General features: G+C 53.8%; 1 protein-coding gene across 5 annotated transcripts in view; it reads left to right on the top strand.

The window, feature by feature from the left end:
* Positions 1-18,694, top strand: part of UNC5A (unc-5 netrin receptor A) — a 61,100-nt gene that overhangs the window by 11,953 nt on the left and 30,453 nt on the right. The gene's annotated exons all lie outside the window — the stretch shown is intronic.

Below are 18,694 nucleotides of genomic sequence, written 5' to 3'. Positions count from 1 at the left end.
AAAGGGATTCTACTTGGGGCCTTGGCGGGTGGTGGGATGGGGCCAGACAATGAAGGGATGGGGGAGGGCACAGGCATTCCCTGGTGAGTGTGTGTGTGCAGGGGGTGCCAGGAGGCACAGCCCAGCTGGGCAGATGGGGCCTGTAGGGAGCCCACAAGTGATAGGTCTGGCCACATCGTTGAGCTGGGGAGTGACAGGAGGTGAGTGGTGTTTAAGGAAGATTAATCTGGCAGCACATGTAGGATAGATGGGAGCAGGGAGAGGCTGGAGGCAAGGAGACCAGCCAGGAGGCTGCGGGGTCATCCAGGCAAGAAATGATGAGCCCCCCCCCACCTTCCCAGTGAGCAAGCAGCAGGGATGGAGTAAAAGAGATGGATGTGGGAGACATTTGAAAGGAGGAGCCTTTGGATGTTACATGTGGGGGGCAAGGGACCGGGAAGAGACAAACATGTTTCAGAGGTCTTGAGCCAGGGGAAGTGATGTCAGAAAGAGAAAATGGATTGGGAGCTGTGTAATGGACGGGACAGAAGCCGAAAGAGCAAGAAGGCTGCACAGTGCCGTGGGCTGCAACCAGGGACCTGCACCATGCCAGGGCCTCTCCAGAGCACAGCCATCCATCTGGGCACTTTGGCCATAAGCAACAGAACCCGCCTCTGGCCAATGGGTAACCAACACACAGACTTAAAGTCATGTCCCAAGAGAGAAGTCCTCAAAGGCCTGGGTGGTGATGGAGTTGTACTGTTTAATTTAAGGCACTGAAGGCAGGAAGGGAAGATGGAGTTGCTTTGTTCTGTGTAGCCCCAGAGGGTAGGGTTGGGACCAGCAGGTGCGAGACACAGGAGGCTGAGAAAGACCTTCCTAATAGGTGAGGACACAGGCGGTCTTAGCAGGCAGCAAGCTCCCCATCTGGTGGGGCGGTGGGGCGGGGGAGGCTGTTGAAACAGGCCCTGTTGGGGCCTCTCATGGAGACCATGGATGGGAGGCAGGCGGCCTTGGTGAGGCTCTGAGGCAAAAGGGAAAGGCTGGGGCTCCTGAAATGACTTGGACTCTACTCTCAGCCCTACCCATACTCGTTGTCCTTGGGAAGTTTCTCGCCCTTTGGGAACTGGGCTTTCTGGCGAGTTGACCCCATCTCATGAGATGTGGTAGTTTCTCTGGTGCCTATGGTTTTGAGTATTTAGCACATGTTCTCATGGGCATGGCACCTGTACCCTTCCATAGGTGACCTCCTCCCCGACACCATGTCCTGTTGGGACTGTCAGTCATGGGCAAATCCTGGTGCACATCCTGGACTCTGTGATTGGTTCCAAGTGGCCACGTGACCAGTCGGGATTCTTCTCATGGCTTTCCCACGTGGAGGTGAAGTTGCCTTCTCTGCCTCTGGGGTTAGCAGCTGTGAAGATGCAGGTGGGGATGTTGGGCCAGTGGCAGCTACTTTCCCCTTGTGTGGAGAGCGCCTGTCTGGTGAGGGGAGTGAGGACAATACATACGGAAATCAGAGACAAACAGCAGGGAAGATTGTCCTGGAGGCCCCAAGGCCCTAGAGACTTGGGTCCCTGCACTCTTCTATCAATCCCATGAGCCAAGAAATTCTGTTTAGGCGTATGCCAGTGTGGGTTGGGTTTTGGTACTGTATGTGGAAGGGGCCTGGCATGCACCCAAAGGTGGCAGTGTGCAGAGAAGTCAACCCCCAGGTGGCACATACAACATTTAAAAAAAAGAATTCACACACAAAAAGTTCAGATCTCAGGCTTCCCTTGAAGACTCAGATCTGGGCACTGAGAGCCCATTTTCCTGGGCGGCCAGGAGCTGGGACCAGGCTGTCACCTTGGCAAGCGTGCGCCCCCACTACCCACGCACACAAGGCTGCATTCTGCACCTCACACGCAGTGCTCGGCACATGGCAGGCATGGTCCTGCCCCTTCCCTCCCTTCCAGCTTGAAGAGCCCACATTTGGGGCCTTAGATTTCACCGGTTCATTTTGAGGCAGCAACAGAAGGTCAGGCGGAAACGTCTAAATGACCACTGGAAAGCCAGGACTGGCACTTGGAGACACAGTGAGGGTGGGAAGTGGAGATGGAAGGCCCATTCGTAAGGAGCTGGCCGTGGGCACCGTGAGCTCAGATCCCATTCTAAAGAGCGACTGGGGATGGCTGCCGTTTACACGGAAAAGGAAAATTTGGGAGGAGTTTCCGAGGAAGCCAGAGGCGACCAAGGAGAGAGCAGTGGAAGCCAGGAGTTTCAGGTTTGGAGCACTGCTGGGAGGCGGCAGGGAAAGCTGCAGGCGGGGAGGGTGCGTGCAGATGAGGGAGGCCTGGAGGACCCTCGCCCCCAGGAGGCCAACAGGAGCTGCTTGGGATCATTGCTCGGAAGCACAGAACCAGCGTTAGAGAGTGGGGAAGAGTGGGTGCCAGGACACAGAGGACACTCAGAAATTGTAGAGCTGGGGTGCAAGGATATTAGAGCCAGGAAAGGCTCAGGTTCTGGCAGATTCCTCAGAGGAGGAACCTGAGCAAAGGGAGCAGGGGCAAGACAAGGTTGATTGCTGAGTGTTTGCAAAGCACTTGCTTGGAAGCTGTCTGCAGGTGGGCTCAGAGATGATGTGCCCACGCAGAGTCACACCCCCTGCAGAGCCAGGGTGCAGCCCCAGCCCCTCTGCATGCCATCTGCGGAGGGGGGTGGGGCAGAAGGCCCAGGGCCCCAGTGAGCTTTCGAGGGAAGTGGAGAGGATGGACTGGGGGACAGGGCAAGGTGAAGGTGGGGGCGCACCTGTCATTAAGTACGTGTTGATGGAACACCTCCTGTGTGCCAGACCAGGCTTCTGCTCTATGAATACGCAGTGAGCAAGGCAGGAACTGCCCCTACCTCGAGGAACTCACGTTCTAGTGGGAGGAGGCAACCATCAACTAGTAGATTCAGATAATGAGGAGTGTTCTCCAGGAGTTGGAAGGCCGGCAGAGGCCACATGACCACGTGACCATGAGTGAGCTCATGTGGGCATGTTGAGTGCTGGTTAGACTGGATGGTCAGACCTGTCTGAGGAAGGTGGGAATGAACTTGGTTACTAAGGGGTCCGTTGTGGTCTGGGTACAGGAACGTGTGGAGTTAGGTGAAGAGAAAGCATAATGACTTATCTCTGTGTTCGTTTATGCTATAGGCCCCCCTTGTCTACCAGAAAGGCTCAAAATCGCTGAAGCAGATCTGGTGAGGCCAACAGGGGTAAGGAAGATGTCTAGGAGGTGGGGGTGTGGGACAGGAGAGCCCAGGTATGGAGTGGCTGGCCCTGCCCTAGCCTGGGAGTCAGGAGGCCAGGGTCCCAGGAGAGCGGGAGTCCAGCCCAAGCCTTCCTTACCCCCGATGTGCGCCTCTGCCTCGTTGTGGAATGGAGCCAATGATCCAGAAGGACCCGGGCCTGGGCTGTCCTGTTGCTGATCTGGAGGCAGGGGTGGGGAGAGGGCCGGGAGTCGGGGAGGTGCGAGGAGAAGGCAAGACAGGCCTGTAGTCTCAGAGCCTGCTGCTCCCACCACCTCCCGGACCAAATACTAGCCTGTGAAATGTGCTGAGGGAAGTCCAACGCGGCTGAGATTCAGTCCCTTCTCAAGTGCTTTGATGCACGTGTACGTATATGTGTATATTTTTTTAATTGGAGTGAAACTCACGTCACATAGAATTAACCATTTTAAAGTACACCGTTTAGTGGCATTTAGCACATTCACAGTGTTGTACAACCATCACCTCTCTTTAGTTCCAGAAGATTTTCTTCACCCCAAGGGGTTACCCCATTAGCAGTTGCTTCCTATCCCTCCTTCCCCCCACCCCTGGCAAACGCTGGCCTGCTGTCTGTCCCTGTGCATTGGCCTACCCTGGGTATTTTCCTGTAAATGGAATTGGGCAACATGGGGCCTTTCGTGTCTGGCTTCTTTCACTGAGCACAGTGTTTTCCAGGCGAATCCACGCTGTGTCGTTTATCAGCACATCATTCCTTTTTATGGCCAAATAATACTCCCTTGTATGGATAGACCCCTTTTTGTTTATCCATTATCATCCATTTGGGTTGTTTCCACCTGTTGGCTGGCGTGAATAATGCTGCTTTGAACACTCATGTGTGAGCATTTGTTCAAACACCTGTTTTCGGTTCTCTTTGATATATACCTAGGAGTGGAATTGCTGGGTCATATGGTAGGTAATTCTAGGTTTCATTTTTTGAGGAAACACCAAATTGCTTTCCTCAGCAACTGTACCATTTTATGTTCCCACCAGCAATGCGCGAGGGTTCCAGTGTCTCCACATCCTAATGCTAATTTCTGATTCATTAAATTCTTACAAAAATTGCTCTTCTCCTCTCTTGGTGCTCCTGCGCTGCTCATGCCTGAGTCCGCATGGAGTGTGCCACGAGGCCGGCCAGCGCTGCCCGGTGTGGCTCTCATAGTCCAGAGCTGGCATCGCAGGGCAGGCCGGGGTGCCCCGGGCCGCCGGAGACACGCAGTTCTGCAGCAGGGAGTGGGGCAGGCCGGCTGTTGGGGATGGGGCTGGGCTTTCCCCTGCCTTCTGAGACTCCTGTGTCCCTCTGCCCCTCCCTCTTCCTCTGTGCACGCCCCAGCCGGGAGCTGCCCTCGCCACCCCTCTGCATCTCATCACCAGGATAAATGTAGCTACAAACAATGCGGCGGGCTGGTGCTAATTTGTCAGACGCAGTGCGCGGCTGTGATTCCGAATACATTAACATTTTCACATGAAATCATTTCAATTTTTAGTGATTAAGAAGTATTTGTTTTAAAGCATCAGGATGATTTACTGTGGGCCTGGGGGGTGGTGGGGGCAGGGGTGAGGGAGCCCCCAGGTGTGATGTCATTCGCCGGCACCGGCATAAGACGAGCTCACCTCACGCCAGTCATCACCCTACGCCCACCTGTGCCCATCACAGGCTTCCCGGGTGTGGGGCTGGAGGTGGCAAGGAGTGGGAGTGTTGCAGGACAAGGGGGTAGAGACGGTGAGGTCTGAAAGTCATCTCCTCACAGAGGCTCCCCTTGGCCCCCTAGCCTCATGTGGCGGCTTTGCAGCATCAGAGGTGACCTTCTTCTTTATTGACTTATTTACTTGTTTATTCCCCCCCATCCCAACGTTAGAACACAAGCATCCTGAGGGACTTTGGCTTGCTCCCTGCTATATCCCCTGTGCCTAGAACAAGCCTGGCACTAAGCAGATGCTCAATAATGGATGGATGGATGGATGGATGGATGGATGGATGGATGGATGGATGGATGGATGGATGGATGGATGGATGGATGGGTGGATGGATGGGTGGATGGATGGATGGATGGGTGGATGGATGGATGGATGGGTGGATGGATGGATGGGTGGATGGATGGGTACAGAAGGGCACAGAAGACTCCTCACCATACCTCACATCCTGTCATCCTTAAGTCAAGCTCTCCATGACTTGAGGAAACCCAGCCCTTCCCTGGCAAGTCACCTCTGGTGTGCCAGTCTCTGGGCACCTGGGAAGCGCAAATTCATTAGCACTGGGGCTGCACTCCTAGGCCTCCAAACTGCTCCCCGTCGCTTCCTCATCACATCCAGTCTTTAGAACCTCTGTGCTGCCCTCCCTGGATGGATGGGAGCTGCTATATGGGGTTACCAACAGATGAGTTCCTCCAGGTCCCAGCTGCTGCCAGCCCTCCCCACCCTTCTCAGGGGCTCTCAAGCAGGATGGCCTCCCCGGAGCAGCTCACGGGGCAGCCAAGGTCTGGGCGTGAAGGCATGTGCCTGCCGGGGGCACATGTGTGGCGTGAATCTGCTTATGTACTGGCGCATGTGCAATAGGAGGTCCTCAGAGCTTTGCCAAGTGAGAACCAGGATTCGGCTGGCCTCTCTCCACAGTGGGCACGCAGGAGGCCCTTTCTCAGCCTTCTGCCGTCCTAAACCTGTGTGGCTCCCCGCCCTCCCCCACTCCCCNCTCCCCCAGATCAGACCCCTCCCCCCACTTACCCCAGTGAAAGGAAAATAACTGGAAGCTTTTATCGTTCAGCAGAAGCAACATCAGAAAACAATTATTGTTTTAATTACCTGCTGTCGCCGTACAAGACAGGGAGGTTGTAAAGCGCGATAAAATCTTTCATGTTAATGGACTGCCAGCCTGGGCCAGGGCACGATTTATGGGACTGCAGCTGGCAACTCCAGTCAGCTGGTATAGAGCCCCCAGGGCCCCCTCTCCCTGTCCCTAAGGCCAGGTCTTCCGGGCCAGGGGAGATATGCCAGCACATACCCAGGAGCGTCCTGGAGGCTCCATTCCCTGCAGGGTGAATCTTGGATTGACCCGTCCTTCTGCTCCACAGAAGACATGCCAGTGTTGGGCTGGGGCTGCAGTGGAGGCCTGTCTCCCCACAACCCTGCTGTGCTGTGGCCACCCCCATCCTCCAGCCACCCCCATAAGCCCTGTCTCCTGTCCTCTGCCTCCTGGCAGAGGTCCTCATCTGTCCTCCTGCTTTCAGCCCAGCCAGCCTTACTGCTGTGCCTGCATCTCCCCACAGCCCCAGATGGCACACCCCTGCCTGGGGAACCCTCCTCCCTTTTAAGCACTTTCACACAGCTTTGAGGGGGTACTGTCATTATGATTCCCATTTTACAGAGATGGAAACTGAGGCATGGAGAAGTCAAGTAAACACTTGGCTGTCAGTCTGACTTCAGAGAGAGGGCTGGTCTGAAGATTAAATGGGGTAACAGTTATGAAGTCCTTGAAACAGTGACAGGAATAGAGTTCATGGCCAATACATTTTAGCTCTAATAATAATTCTTGCTGTCATTGCTGTTCAACTTGGAGCAAATCACTTAGCTGCTTTAGTTACACCTCACTTTCCTTATCTATAAAATGGGGACATTGCTCCCCTATCCTATAGGGTGAGGGCGTCAAATAAGCCCATGCCATAGTGAGTGGCATAGGGCAAGGTGTGTGGTGAGAATGGAGGACCTGTTAGCTGCTGGCCTTGCTGTTGCCATGGTAACGGTGGCAGAAGTTGAGGCTGTGAAGGTAAGTTGAGTCCACATTATGCAAGGCCCTTAATGCCACACCAAAGAGTTTCAAGCCATTCCAGAGACAGTGGGGACTTGCTGAAGATTTGAAATCGGGACACACATGATCAGATCTGGGTTTAATTTATTTTTTTTTAAAGATTTTATTTATTTATTCAACAGAGATAGAGACAGCCAGCGAGAGAGGGAACACAAGCAGGGGGAGTGGGAGAGGAAGAAGCAGGCTCATAGCGGAGGAGCCTGATGTGGGGCTCGATCCCAGAATGCCGGGATCACGCCCTGAGCCGAAGGCAGACGCTTAACCTCTGTGCCACCCAGGCGTCCCCAGATCTGGGTTTTAGAACGATCATGGTGGCCCAATGGCAGATCAGTGGGTGAGAGAGCAAAGCTCAGAACCAGAATGATCCAGATGAGGGCTGATAAGGCCTGCACCCTGGCCATGGCAGGGATAGTACCAAAGCCATGAAGACCCAGTGTCAAGCATGGGTCTGGCATGCATTGTGGCCACTCTCGCTGACAGTATGCAGGTAATTGGCTAAGTCCCAGGGCACAGCAGGAATATCTGGGGCTGCAGCCAAGTCCAAGTAGGGAAGAGAATCTTTAGGCCGTTGGCAGGGACTGGGGTGGGGCTTTCTCTGAGCAACCTCAGGAGCCTGGCCATGTCCCCCAGATAGGCTTGGGTGCAGGCTGGGAGTCTGCGTGGATGGCCTCGCTTGTTCATTCATTCACTCACCACTCGTTCATACATCCCTTAATTCAAGTCCTCAACAAATGTTTGTGGAGCACCATTCTGTACCAGGGTCTGAGCCGGACCCTGGGGACGCGGGGAAGTGTGGCGGGGCCCTCTTGAAGGCTGGTGCTCCCGTGTAGGAGATGGGCAACGAGCCAGTGAGCACACGAAGAAATGGAATAATTGCGTGCTGTCGGGAGCGCAGAGAACAGAGAAGGCACTGAGATAGAGGTTCCCCTCCTCTCTCCTCCTCTCGCTCCCTGGCCTGTCTGCCCGTGAGAAGTGGCTCGCGGCTCCCCGGCCCTGCCGAGATGCATGGTTGGCATTAGTGGCCCAGCCTGCCCAATACGTCTCCCTGTCTTCTCTGGATTGCTTCCACCATTTTGGCTATCACTTCAGAACTCTAATATATTCCTCAGGGCCCGGGAGGGGCCATTCATTTAAAGATCTTTCTATGGAGTCTTCTCCTCTGAGGACCTGAGGGAAAGAAAAATGCCAGGAGAGGACGAAAAAGAGAGCAAGAGGAATCTGATATCAGAACTCCCAAGCAGCAGGAGATGCAGTAGGGATCAGGGCCCAGCTTGCTCAGAGACATATCTATCCAGTAGTGTAAGTACTTCCCCTCCTCCCTTCTGCCTCCACCCCTGCAGGAGTCTGAGCTCTGACATCCCACCCCCCTAAGGGGAAGCTGTCCCCAGGTGCTGGGAGATGGTGTCCCTGATTATAATTCAGTTTGCAGGCGTTACTCCCTCCTCCCTCCCAGTTTTCTGACGGGCCTCATGTGTCCTGTGAGGGCTCCTGTGGAGACAGCCTCAGTGCGCTCTGTCCCCTGTGGCTGGGCCAGAGTGGCTGGCAAGCTGGACCTACCCTGTGCCAGGTAGCTAGAGAAAACAGGCCAGTGGGACACCCCTGAGGCAGCATGGAGTGCAGGAAGGAGATAAGCTTGCTCTGGGCCATGGTTGGTGCTTGTAGGACTCACCAGGCTGGGATTTCAGGTGGCAGCTACTTCTCATGAAAGCATTCAGAAGTTCTAGGTCCCTGCCTGGCACTGTGGGCAACCTCTGCCCTCTGCAAGCAGTGTGGCCAAGGATAGAGGTGGTCTCAGGCTGTCTTGGAGGAGTGACAGGGGCTCTCACACATCTCATGAGGCTGAAAATGAGGTCTCTGGCCAGGGGATGGCTTGGTACACCTGGTATTGATGCAACCAAGGAAATATGTGCCCACGGGTGAAGGTGACCTCACGGCGTGCTTGGAAAGCAGGGATGCCTGCCCCTGGCAGCTCAGGGTCACCTGCCAGGCCTGCCTCTCTTCTAAGTGTGAACAGAGGCTGCCTGCCCAGTCCACTGTATGGCAGTTGGGCAGCTCGCTGGGCCCCCTGCCTGTGGCTGAGAGAGGTCCTCATCAGGCTTCTCTAACCACCCTAGTCCAAATTTCACCCTGATCCCCTCCCAACAGCTCCAGGTGCTCCAGAGCCTCTGATCCATTTCTCTCATGTGCTGGCATTTTTCTGCCTGGCTCCAGCCCCTTCCCTCCTGTCAAACATGTGAAATCACTGGGCTCCTCAAAGGCCAATGCCAAGTCCCTCCTCAGCATACAGGTGTATGAGCGAGTGTGGAGGGAAGTATGGGTGTGTGAGTAAACACTTGTGTGCCTGAACATTGGTGTAGAGGCACCAACATCAGTAGAAATGGATGCTTTGATAAAGGGTATGTGTGTGTGTGTGTGTGTGTGTGTGTGTGTGTGTGTCCTCTGACTCTGTGTATTCTACGTGTTCTGGGGTGTGGGTCCCATGTGAAAGTGTATCTTAAAAATGGATTAATCTGGAATTTGAAGCAACTGTTTTATCATTGATAAGGAGCTGACAAAGAAAGGAAACAAAAGGTCTGAATTAATAAACAGTGTTCTGGATAGAGAAATGTAAGATGTGAGCTCAGCCAAGAATTGGAGCTAATCTTTTTTTTTTTTTAACATTTAAATAAAAGATCTGGAAGAGAATGTGTACAGTGAAATCACCAAGTTTGCAGTTAAATCTAAACTCTCCTGGGTGGTAGTAAAATGCCAAGCTGGTGAGGGATAAGCTTTAGGAAAATCTTATCTTGAAAGGCAGTGGGTTGGGCAGAGAATGGCCAGCAAGTTTTAGTTGGGGGAAAATAATGTGGATGGTGTCTGGGGAAAGGTATTTGAAGTTTCTTTCCTAAAGAGGGACCCAGAAAGGCAATAGAAGGCTGGACATGGTTGGGAAGGGAGTTTGAAGCAAGCCATAAATGTTCCCTTCTCCTGACACATGAGCAAGGGGCACGGGCATCAACATTCTGGTGTATGCCTCCTTAGGAGAGCCCCCCACCCAAGATGGGGGGAACCTGGGTTTTATTACAGACTTAGATGGTCTGAATAATTCATTTGCCTTCCTTTGCCCTCAGTTTGTACGTCCGTGAAATGGAAGTCGTGATCCCTGGGGCCTGCTGCACAGGAGTGAGAGACACTGAGCTCTCACACAGATGACAGTGTATAGTAACTATAAAGTTCACTACTGTCACGAGTGGTTGTTCTCAAGAGAGTTGTGATGAGAAGGCAACTGTCGTATAAAATCAGACTAGCCCGCCTGGGACAACTTCTGGGTACAGAGAGAAGCTAAGCAGGAATATGGTAGAAATCTATAACATCAGAAAGGGTGTAGAGAAGGAACATGGGCTCCTTCACTAAATCCCAGCCTGACAGAATGAACCCCTCCCCATTCCTGGACCCCACCAAAGCTCAAGAGAGGTAAGTTTAAAACCAATAACAGGAAATCCTGCTGCACTCAGCAGGGAATAAACTTTGAAAATCATTTCCCCTAGAGGTGATACAGGCTGGAAATATAAATTGCTTCCGGAAAGGTTAGATAAGTTCATGGATGGTAGAGTCAGAATGGTTCTTAGGCAAAATTAGAATGTTGGGAGGTCTCCAGCCTGTGAGGATGATGTCAGAGAGGAAGTCCTGTCACAGCCACATGCCTGGGCCAGACCTAACCACCTGGTAGCCCTGTCTCTGTACTTGTGTGTGTGAGCCTGTATTTGGGACTGCCTTGTCCCTATCTGATGAAAATGGCTCCTCACTTACCAGTCCACTGCTGTTTTGAAACTTTACTCCCTCCCCAGTCCCTCACCCCCATTGCTGTCCCCTATCCCCGCCCTCCCATTTCCACCTTCACAGTGTTGACCTGTGCTCCATCTTGCCCTGTCCATCTCCCCTGTCACCATAGAGCAGCCACACACCCTCCCTCTGTGTACTGTCTTCCAGCACAGGCACCTTGCTTGGCAGCGCCCATGAGCCAGTGAGGACTGGAAGCTCCGCCAGGCCCTCCAGTTAATGCTATTGGCATGCAGCCTCTCTCTCCGGCTGCCTGCCCAGGGCCCATCTCTGCCTGGCTGTCTCTTCCAGGGTCCCCAGCAGAGGCTGACTGAATGAACACTGACGTTCAAGCCCTTCAGGAACCCACAACCCTGGGGAGCTTGGACACCTGAGGATGGACTGATGCCTATGCTGGGGACAAGGTTACCATCAGGAAGCGGGCCTGCTTGGGTCTGGGCCAGGTTATCTGTCTCATGCAGAAGGTCTTGGGGGACTTGGATTAGCAAGGGGAGGCAAGGTTATGGAGTCTGCTTCCCCACTGTGGTTCTTAGGTCCTCTGAGCCCTTTCCGAGTCACCACGGATGGGCTGTGGGCTCTGCGTTAGCACCACAGATAGCGGTTCCTGAGGCAGCACATGCTTTCAGCACCACGGACAGCTCTGCTTGGTGCTACTGCCTGCTCTTGGGGCCACTCTGCCTACCTCTGCTCCTACCTCTGCTGGCTCCCCTGGGGGAAGTCCCCGCCACCACCTCCAGAGGATTCATTAATCCATTCACCAAGATTTACTGAGCACCTGCCTACTATATGCCAGCCTCTGTTTTGGATGCTGGGAGCACATCACTGAGCAAAACAAATACTCGCCCTATGGAGCCTCCGTTCCTCCAGGTCTGGACTCCTGCCCGATAGGCTTCCACTGATGTTCCCTGAGCTTGCTGCAGGCAAGGTGGCCCTGCATGCCCATGGAAGGTGAACACGTTATGCCTTCTTACAAACCCGATTCTGCTGTTTAACTTGTGTGAGGGAGCTGGAGAGGCAGAGAGTAGGCATTGGTGAGGCCCAGTTCAGATGGTATTTTAGGATTCTATGAAGCCAGTGGCATCTAGTCATGCCTCTGCTGGAGAACCTTCCATGGTTCCCCAGTGCCTCTGGAAATGAATAGCAGTTTCCCAAGCTGTCAGTCCAGCCCCTGGTAAAATGTTGCTCCCCCATCTTGCCAGTCCTGTCTTTGTGCCTCTCTTCTCTTGTTTCCTACACTCCAGCCAGACTGGATTCTCAGTTAAGCATCTTTTGGTTGCAATATGACAGAACACTCAACTCAAACAGACTTAAACAGTAAGTGGATGTTATTGACTCTTGTAACTGAAAAGCCCAAAGGTATGGCTGACTTTGGGCAAGGCTTGATCCACTGGCTCAAACGATGTCATTTAGCAACTACTCTCTCTGTTTCTTTGCTCTGCCGTCTGTGGCATTGGCTACATGCTTGGCATCCTCAGGGCAGCCCCCAATAACTCCACACACTCCTTGTCTTGGTAGCAAAATGACTGCAGCAGCCCAACCCCCACATCACTCATTGACTGGCTCCCACACCTCTCCCAAACCAATCATCAAATCCAGGACAGGAAATACAATTGGTTTAAGCCGATCAGGGCCCACTCCTGGAGCTGGCGGGAGAATCATTTCTACCCAACACACACAGCTGAATGTAGAACAACAGGGGATCCCCAGAGAAGTGGTTTGGGACAATGGGAGAGATGGAAGCTGGGGAGGAGTCAGCGGGTGTCCAGTCATTGAGCACATTATTTTCTTTTCTGCTTCCCTGATTTGGTACCTGCCGCTCCCCTGTTGTCTCACCTGCTGATACCCTGTGCCACCTCCAAGGCCTTTCTCAGATGCTACTGCCTTGCTCACTCCGCTCCTATAGGTCCCGTCAGGAAGTCACGTCTACCTCCTCTGACCCCTCACTGCACTTAGCTCACTTCTCCCTTCTGTCTTCTCCCCATTCCCTGATCCGCAGGCAGTGAGTGGAGTGGACATTCATCCCAGGGCACGTGTGCTGGATGCAACTGGGTGATGGATGGCCGCTGTCACATTGGCTCAGTGGGGTGGGATAACAGCATTGCTGATCCACAGACAGGCCAGGAGGACCAGCAGGCTGGGCAGGGCCAGGGCCATCCCTCATGGCCACGTCCACAGGGCCTGGGCTGTCCCTTGCCATCACCCCTAGTGAAGGCTTGGACTTGTTCAGTCTGTGGGTGGAGTCTTTGCCTCTGAAGCTGTCCTGCAGTGCCTGTCTAGATGTGACAGGAACCAGGCAGCACCCTGGGTTCTTTGTCCTCCTGTGGTTTCACTACCTCCTTTTTCTCCTCAGAGTTAACCTTCTTCAGGCCTCTCTAGCATTGGCAGGGGGAGTTGGTGGGGAGAGGGAGGACTCGTGAGGAACTTGGTGGCCTAAGAGAGGTGGGGCACTGGATCGGAGTGTCAGAGGGAGTGGGGAAGGAACACAGCCATGCTGACATGGAGGGGGCGCAGATATGAGGTGGGGCAGTGACAGGAGTTGGGCTGTGGGTCTGCGGAGGGACCAGAGCCATTATTCATTCCCACCACCAAGCTTTCCAGCTTCCCTCAGTGAGGTGACACTCACACTTTCAAGCTCTTGTTTTAATAACCAGTTGGGCCCAGCCAGGGGCTGACCATATCTCGTCATTTCTTTCTGTTTGATAGGGGCGCTCACCCTGTCCGGGAGCCACTGATCTGGAGCAGACCTCAGGGTGGCCAAGCGCTCAAGCGAGGGACAAGTAGGGATTCCCTGTGAAGGAGCTGGTAGGCAGAACAAGAGGGAGGCTTCTCCCCAACCTGGCCCCGGGCCTCCCTGATGACCGTCTTCTAAATCACTAAACAAGGGGATATATTATCACCAGGCCAACTTCAGAGAAATCTCATTCTGCAGTGGGGTAAATGGGACCAGATGACAGGAAGACCTGCCCAGGTGACCCTACATTGACAGCCTTGCAAAAAGGCAGTGGTGGCGGGGTTGGTAAGAGCTTCCTGCCTTCCTCAATTTTGCCCTTCTCATCGATGTCCCCCGTCCTCAAGTGGCCAAGGTGGGGAAAGCTGCTTCCCTCCTTCTGGATATTTGGGCATGGGTTTCCTCACTGCAAACCTCCATCCAGAAGACCAAAGGTGTCTCAGTCTATTTGGGCTTCTGTAACAGAAAATACCACAGACTGTGTGGCTTATAAACAGAGATCTCCCTCTCAGTTCTGGAGGCAGAGAAGTCCAAGATGAGGGTGCCAGCAGATTGAGTGGTAAGGGCCTGCTTCCCAGTTCAGATATGGCCATCTTTTCCCCATGTCTCACGTGTAGCAGGCTCTCTAGGGTCTCTTTTATGAGGGCACTAATCCCATTCATGAGGGCTCCCACTAATGACCTAGTCACCTTCCAAAGGCCCACCTCCTAATACCACTGGGGATTCGGATTTCAACTTATGAATGGGGGGACCCCACAAACATTTGGTCTGTAGCAGAGGGGGGTGAATGACTAGGCATCGAATGCATGCCGTGTGACTTGGTTGTGCACTGAAGGCCATGGTCCGGAGGTCCGACAGCGCGGTAATGATCACAAAGCTGAAGTTGTGGGGGCGCCGAATGTCTGCCCCGATTTATCTTCTTCAAGCCACAGAGCTGCCCAGTGATCCAGTTGTGGGTGCCATTTGCAGACAGGGATGTGCCAGACGCTAAGGGACGGGGCACACTGCTAGGCAGAGCTGAAGCTGGGACTGAGACCCAGGCCTTCAGCTCTCAGGTCAGTGTCCTGCCCCATCCCAAGCCTCACCCGGGGCTCAACCCAGGAATGCTGTGAGGTGTTAGGATATGCACCCCGGAGCCAGACTGCTGGCTCTGCCACTTCTAGCAATGGGACCTTGGGCAAGTTACTTCACCTCTCTGAGCCTTAGTTTGTCACCTGTAAAATGGGAATAATGATAGTACCTAACTCATGACCTTGTTGAGAGAATGAAGTGACATGTTATGTATGCATATATATGGTACATAAAGAATTTCTAATCAAGTTAAACACAAGCTTACCATATGTCCTTGCAATCCCACTCCCAAGAGAAATGAAGACCTGTCCACCAAAGCCTATATGTGAATGTTCATAGCAGCTATGTAATCACCAAAATCTAGAAACAGCACTGGTGAATGGGTAAACAAGCTGTGGTACGTTTATATGATGGAATACTGCTCAGCAATAAAAAGGAACCAACCACTGATTCAACCAACAGCACCCATGAACCTCAAAAGCATTGTGCTGAGTGAAAGAAGCCAGGCACGAAAGGCTGCACGCTGTATAATTCCGCTTCGGTGACATTCTAGGAAAGGGAAAACTGTAGTGACAGAAAGCAGACCAGTGGTTGCTGGGGTTGGGAGAAGGGACTGATAGTAAAAGGACTATAGGGAATGTTTTTAGGGGGAACAAAACTGTTTCCTATTTTGATTGTGGTGGTGATACCCTTGTCAAACCAAATCAGACTATAGATTTGAAGGGGTGAGTTTTATTTTATACATCAAAAAAACCAACCCTGAGTTTTTAAAAAGATTTCATTTATTTATTTATTTATTTATTTATTTATTTATTTATTTATTTAAGAGAAAAAGAGCAGGAGGAGGGGCAGAGGGAGAGGCAGAGAATCTCATGCAGACTCAGTACTGAGCGCGTTGGGGGGCGGTGATCTCACGACCCTGAGATCATAAACTGAGCTGAAACCAAGAGTCGGAGGCTTAACCCACTGAGCCACCCGGGCACCCCATATGACCCTGATTTTTAAATAGCAGAGCCTGGGGTGTAGTAAACACTATGTTAGTGTTAGCTGCCATAATTATCATTATTATCCCTCTTCCGATGCTGATTACCCAGGGAAGAGCCTCTGGATTGGTGGTTCACATCCCAGACCCACCCTGGCCCACCCTGGCTGGGCATCAGCACCCAGCCTCCCACTCAGGCTGGCAGGGGAGGACACGGTGGGGAGTCTTGGCCCACCCCACCCACTCTGTGCTTGCAGATAGAGGGGGAGGGGGCGCCTGGGAGGGGCGCTTGGCTGTTTCCTGAGTCTAGTTTCCCTCCTGCTGACCCCGTGAGGCACTCAATGACACATTAGCAAGAAAGATGCCATGAGAAATAAAGTTTGTTATGAATTATTCTTCTTGGGGCTAATTATAGGCACAGAGGATTATTTACAGAGGCAGGAGGCAGCAGGGAGGGAGAGGGGCTCGGAGGCGAGGCGTGGAGACGCAGTGGAGGGCTGGAGAGAGTTAAGCAAATGGGGCTGTGTTTGGGGGAGTAAAGGCACTTTTTAAATAAAAGCTATAACTAAACTCGGGTCCACGCTGATGAAAGTGTCTCAACAGACATATTAGAGGTCCCAGGCTTTGTCATGTCCTTGAGACAGACTGGGATAAATCCCATGGGCCCGGTGGTTCTCTGGGTGGGGTGTGGGGCAAACATGGAATCCCAGGGGGTTGCGGACCAGTGTCTGCACTGCTGCCCAGCCCCGCTCTTTTCTCCTGGGCTTTTCGTGTTCCGGTCCGGCGGAGGGTTATTTCCACCCACCGAGGTGGGAGTGGCAGCCAGACTGAGCCAGATGTGGGCACCCGCTGGTTCTACAGGCCAGCGAGAGAAGGGGCCAGAGGGGACTTGGCTGGACTGTGTTACCCCAAAAGAGAGCAGCCAGTCATGGCTCCGGGAGTGTGCGGCCTGGTATGGCCCAGCTTCCTTCTTCACAGGAGGGGGAAACTGTGTTTGTGTGAGACTTCCTAGTCTTTAAATGTTGGTTTAAACCTACAAGACACATCTAGAGGCCTGTGGACCAGCAGTTTGCAGCTTCTGAAAGCCAGCCTCTCCTCTCCTTGGTCCATTTGGAAGATAGAGGCCCAGTCAGGGCAGAGGCTCAGCGGCCCTCAGAGCTCAGTCCGGCCATGGACTCCCCACCCCGTGCTCGGCAGACAGCAGTCGCTACACGCATGGGGTTCCCACAGGGTGGGTCGATGGCTCTCTTGATCTTGCCCACCTGGAGCGTGAGCAGTGGGCTTTCCCAGTGGCCATCTAGCCACTTGGCCAGGCAGGAAATGACAGCGTCATCTTCTGCTCCCTGTTCCCTCCCTCCGGGCCACGACGGGCATCTCCTTACCCCGCCCCCCAGATGCTCTTCCCATCTGTCCCTGTCTCCAGCAACCTGTTCCAGGTCAGGCTGCTCCCTCTGCAGTGTGGCCACAGCCTCCACTCTCTTCCTGCTTGCACGACGGAGCCGTCTCTCCAGCATGTCGCTCCCATCGGCCCTGCTTTCCCGCGTGCGGTGTCCTGGCACAGGTTCAAACCTTTCCTAACGGAACCTCTGCCGCCACCGGATATGCCCTGCCTCGACTTCTTTACTTCTGCCATTCCCCCAGCCTATCCCCACTGCCCCCTCCAGGCCGCTGCCTTTCCCCCGAGGCAAGTGCATCCCCTGGCCTCTTCCATGCAGCAGGGCACATGTGCTGTGTGCTACACCTGCCAACTGCCCCCCCGGACAGTGAGCACCCCAGAAGCCCCCCACAGGGCGGGACTCAGGGCCTGGCACCGAGCAGATCCTGTGCAAACTTACTTATCCCTTCACTCGGAAGCATGCAGTGAGGGCCTCCAGTATCCCAGGACATGTTCCAGGTGGTCGAGACAGACAGGCTGTCCGCTCCTGGAGCTGCCCTGCTACTTCCAGGCAGATGGACAGCAAAAGGGTCACACAGGGAACCTGTGAGAGTGCCAGGGGTACTATTTGGTATGCGGCACTCGGGGAAAGCCTCTCTGAGGAGGTACCCTGAGCCGAGATCTGCACGACGAGGGTGAGCTACAGCATCAACAGGAACAGCATCCTGGGCAGAGGGAACAGCAGGTACAACGGCTCCGAGGCAGGACTGATCTTAGAGTGCTAGGAGAACAGGTGAGAGGCCGGGGGGGTTAGATGGTGATTTGGGCGGGGCAGGGGGGAGAGGAACAATGGCCTGTGACATCTGAAGGGACAGGAGAAAAAGGGACAGGAGAGGCAGAGCCAGCAGCTTTCCAGCTGGGGTAGTGACAGTGCTGTTTGCATGGGGAGCTAACCGTTTGGAGTGGCCACGCAGGATGGCTGAGAGGACGTGTCCTAGGTACAGGCCCGAAGGTCCTGCCGTGGGGTTGTTGGAGTCTTCTGCCCCAAGGTCCTCGTTGAAGCCCACCATTCTCCAGGAGCAAGGAGAAAGCAGGTCAGAGGGACAGGAGGAAGGGAAGAGCCTCAGCAGAGCCCTGACAGTGGAGGCCAGGAGGAGCTCCTGAGTCAGACGGAGGAGGCACTGGCAAGTGAGAAAGGGTTTTAGTGGAGTGGTGGAGCCAGGAACAGGATAGAGGACAGAAGTAGGCCTGAGAGGGCAAGAAAGAGAAGGGACCCAGGCTGGAGAGGGGCAAAAGAGTCAAACAAGTGTTTTTCTTGTCCTTGATGGAGGAGAGTTGAGCATCCTTGGAGACCTGTGGGCTTTCGAGGCATTTTACACAGCCTGGTGACTCTGCCTCCAGGAAGCCCTCCTGGATGCTTCAGATCAAGCCCCCAGTTATGTGTTCTCATGACACCAGTGCTTCTGTACCAGAACTCTGGGTTATAACCTTGACTTCCTGCTCTGACAGCTAGCCAATGTCTGTCTTCCATAAGTGGGTGAGCTCCTGAGAGAGGGGCCTGGGTTTTACCCTCTGTGTAAAATTCAGGCCGTCACCCAGGGCCTGGCAGGAGAGGCTGAGGATGCCAGGGAGAGTAGGCACAGTCCTGGC

The sequence above is a fragment of the Ailuropoda melanoleuca genome, chromosome 3, assembly GCF_002007445.2.
Source record: "Ailuropoda melanoleuca isolate Jingjing chromosome 3, ASM200744v2, whole genome shotgun sequence".
NCBI lineage: Eukaryota > Metazoa > Chordata > Mammalia > Carnivora > Ursidae > Ailuropoda > Ailuropoda melanoleuca.
This window is presented reverse-complemented; position numbering and strand designations above follow the sequence as displayed.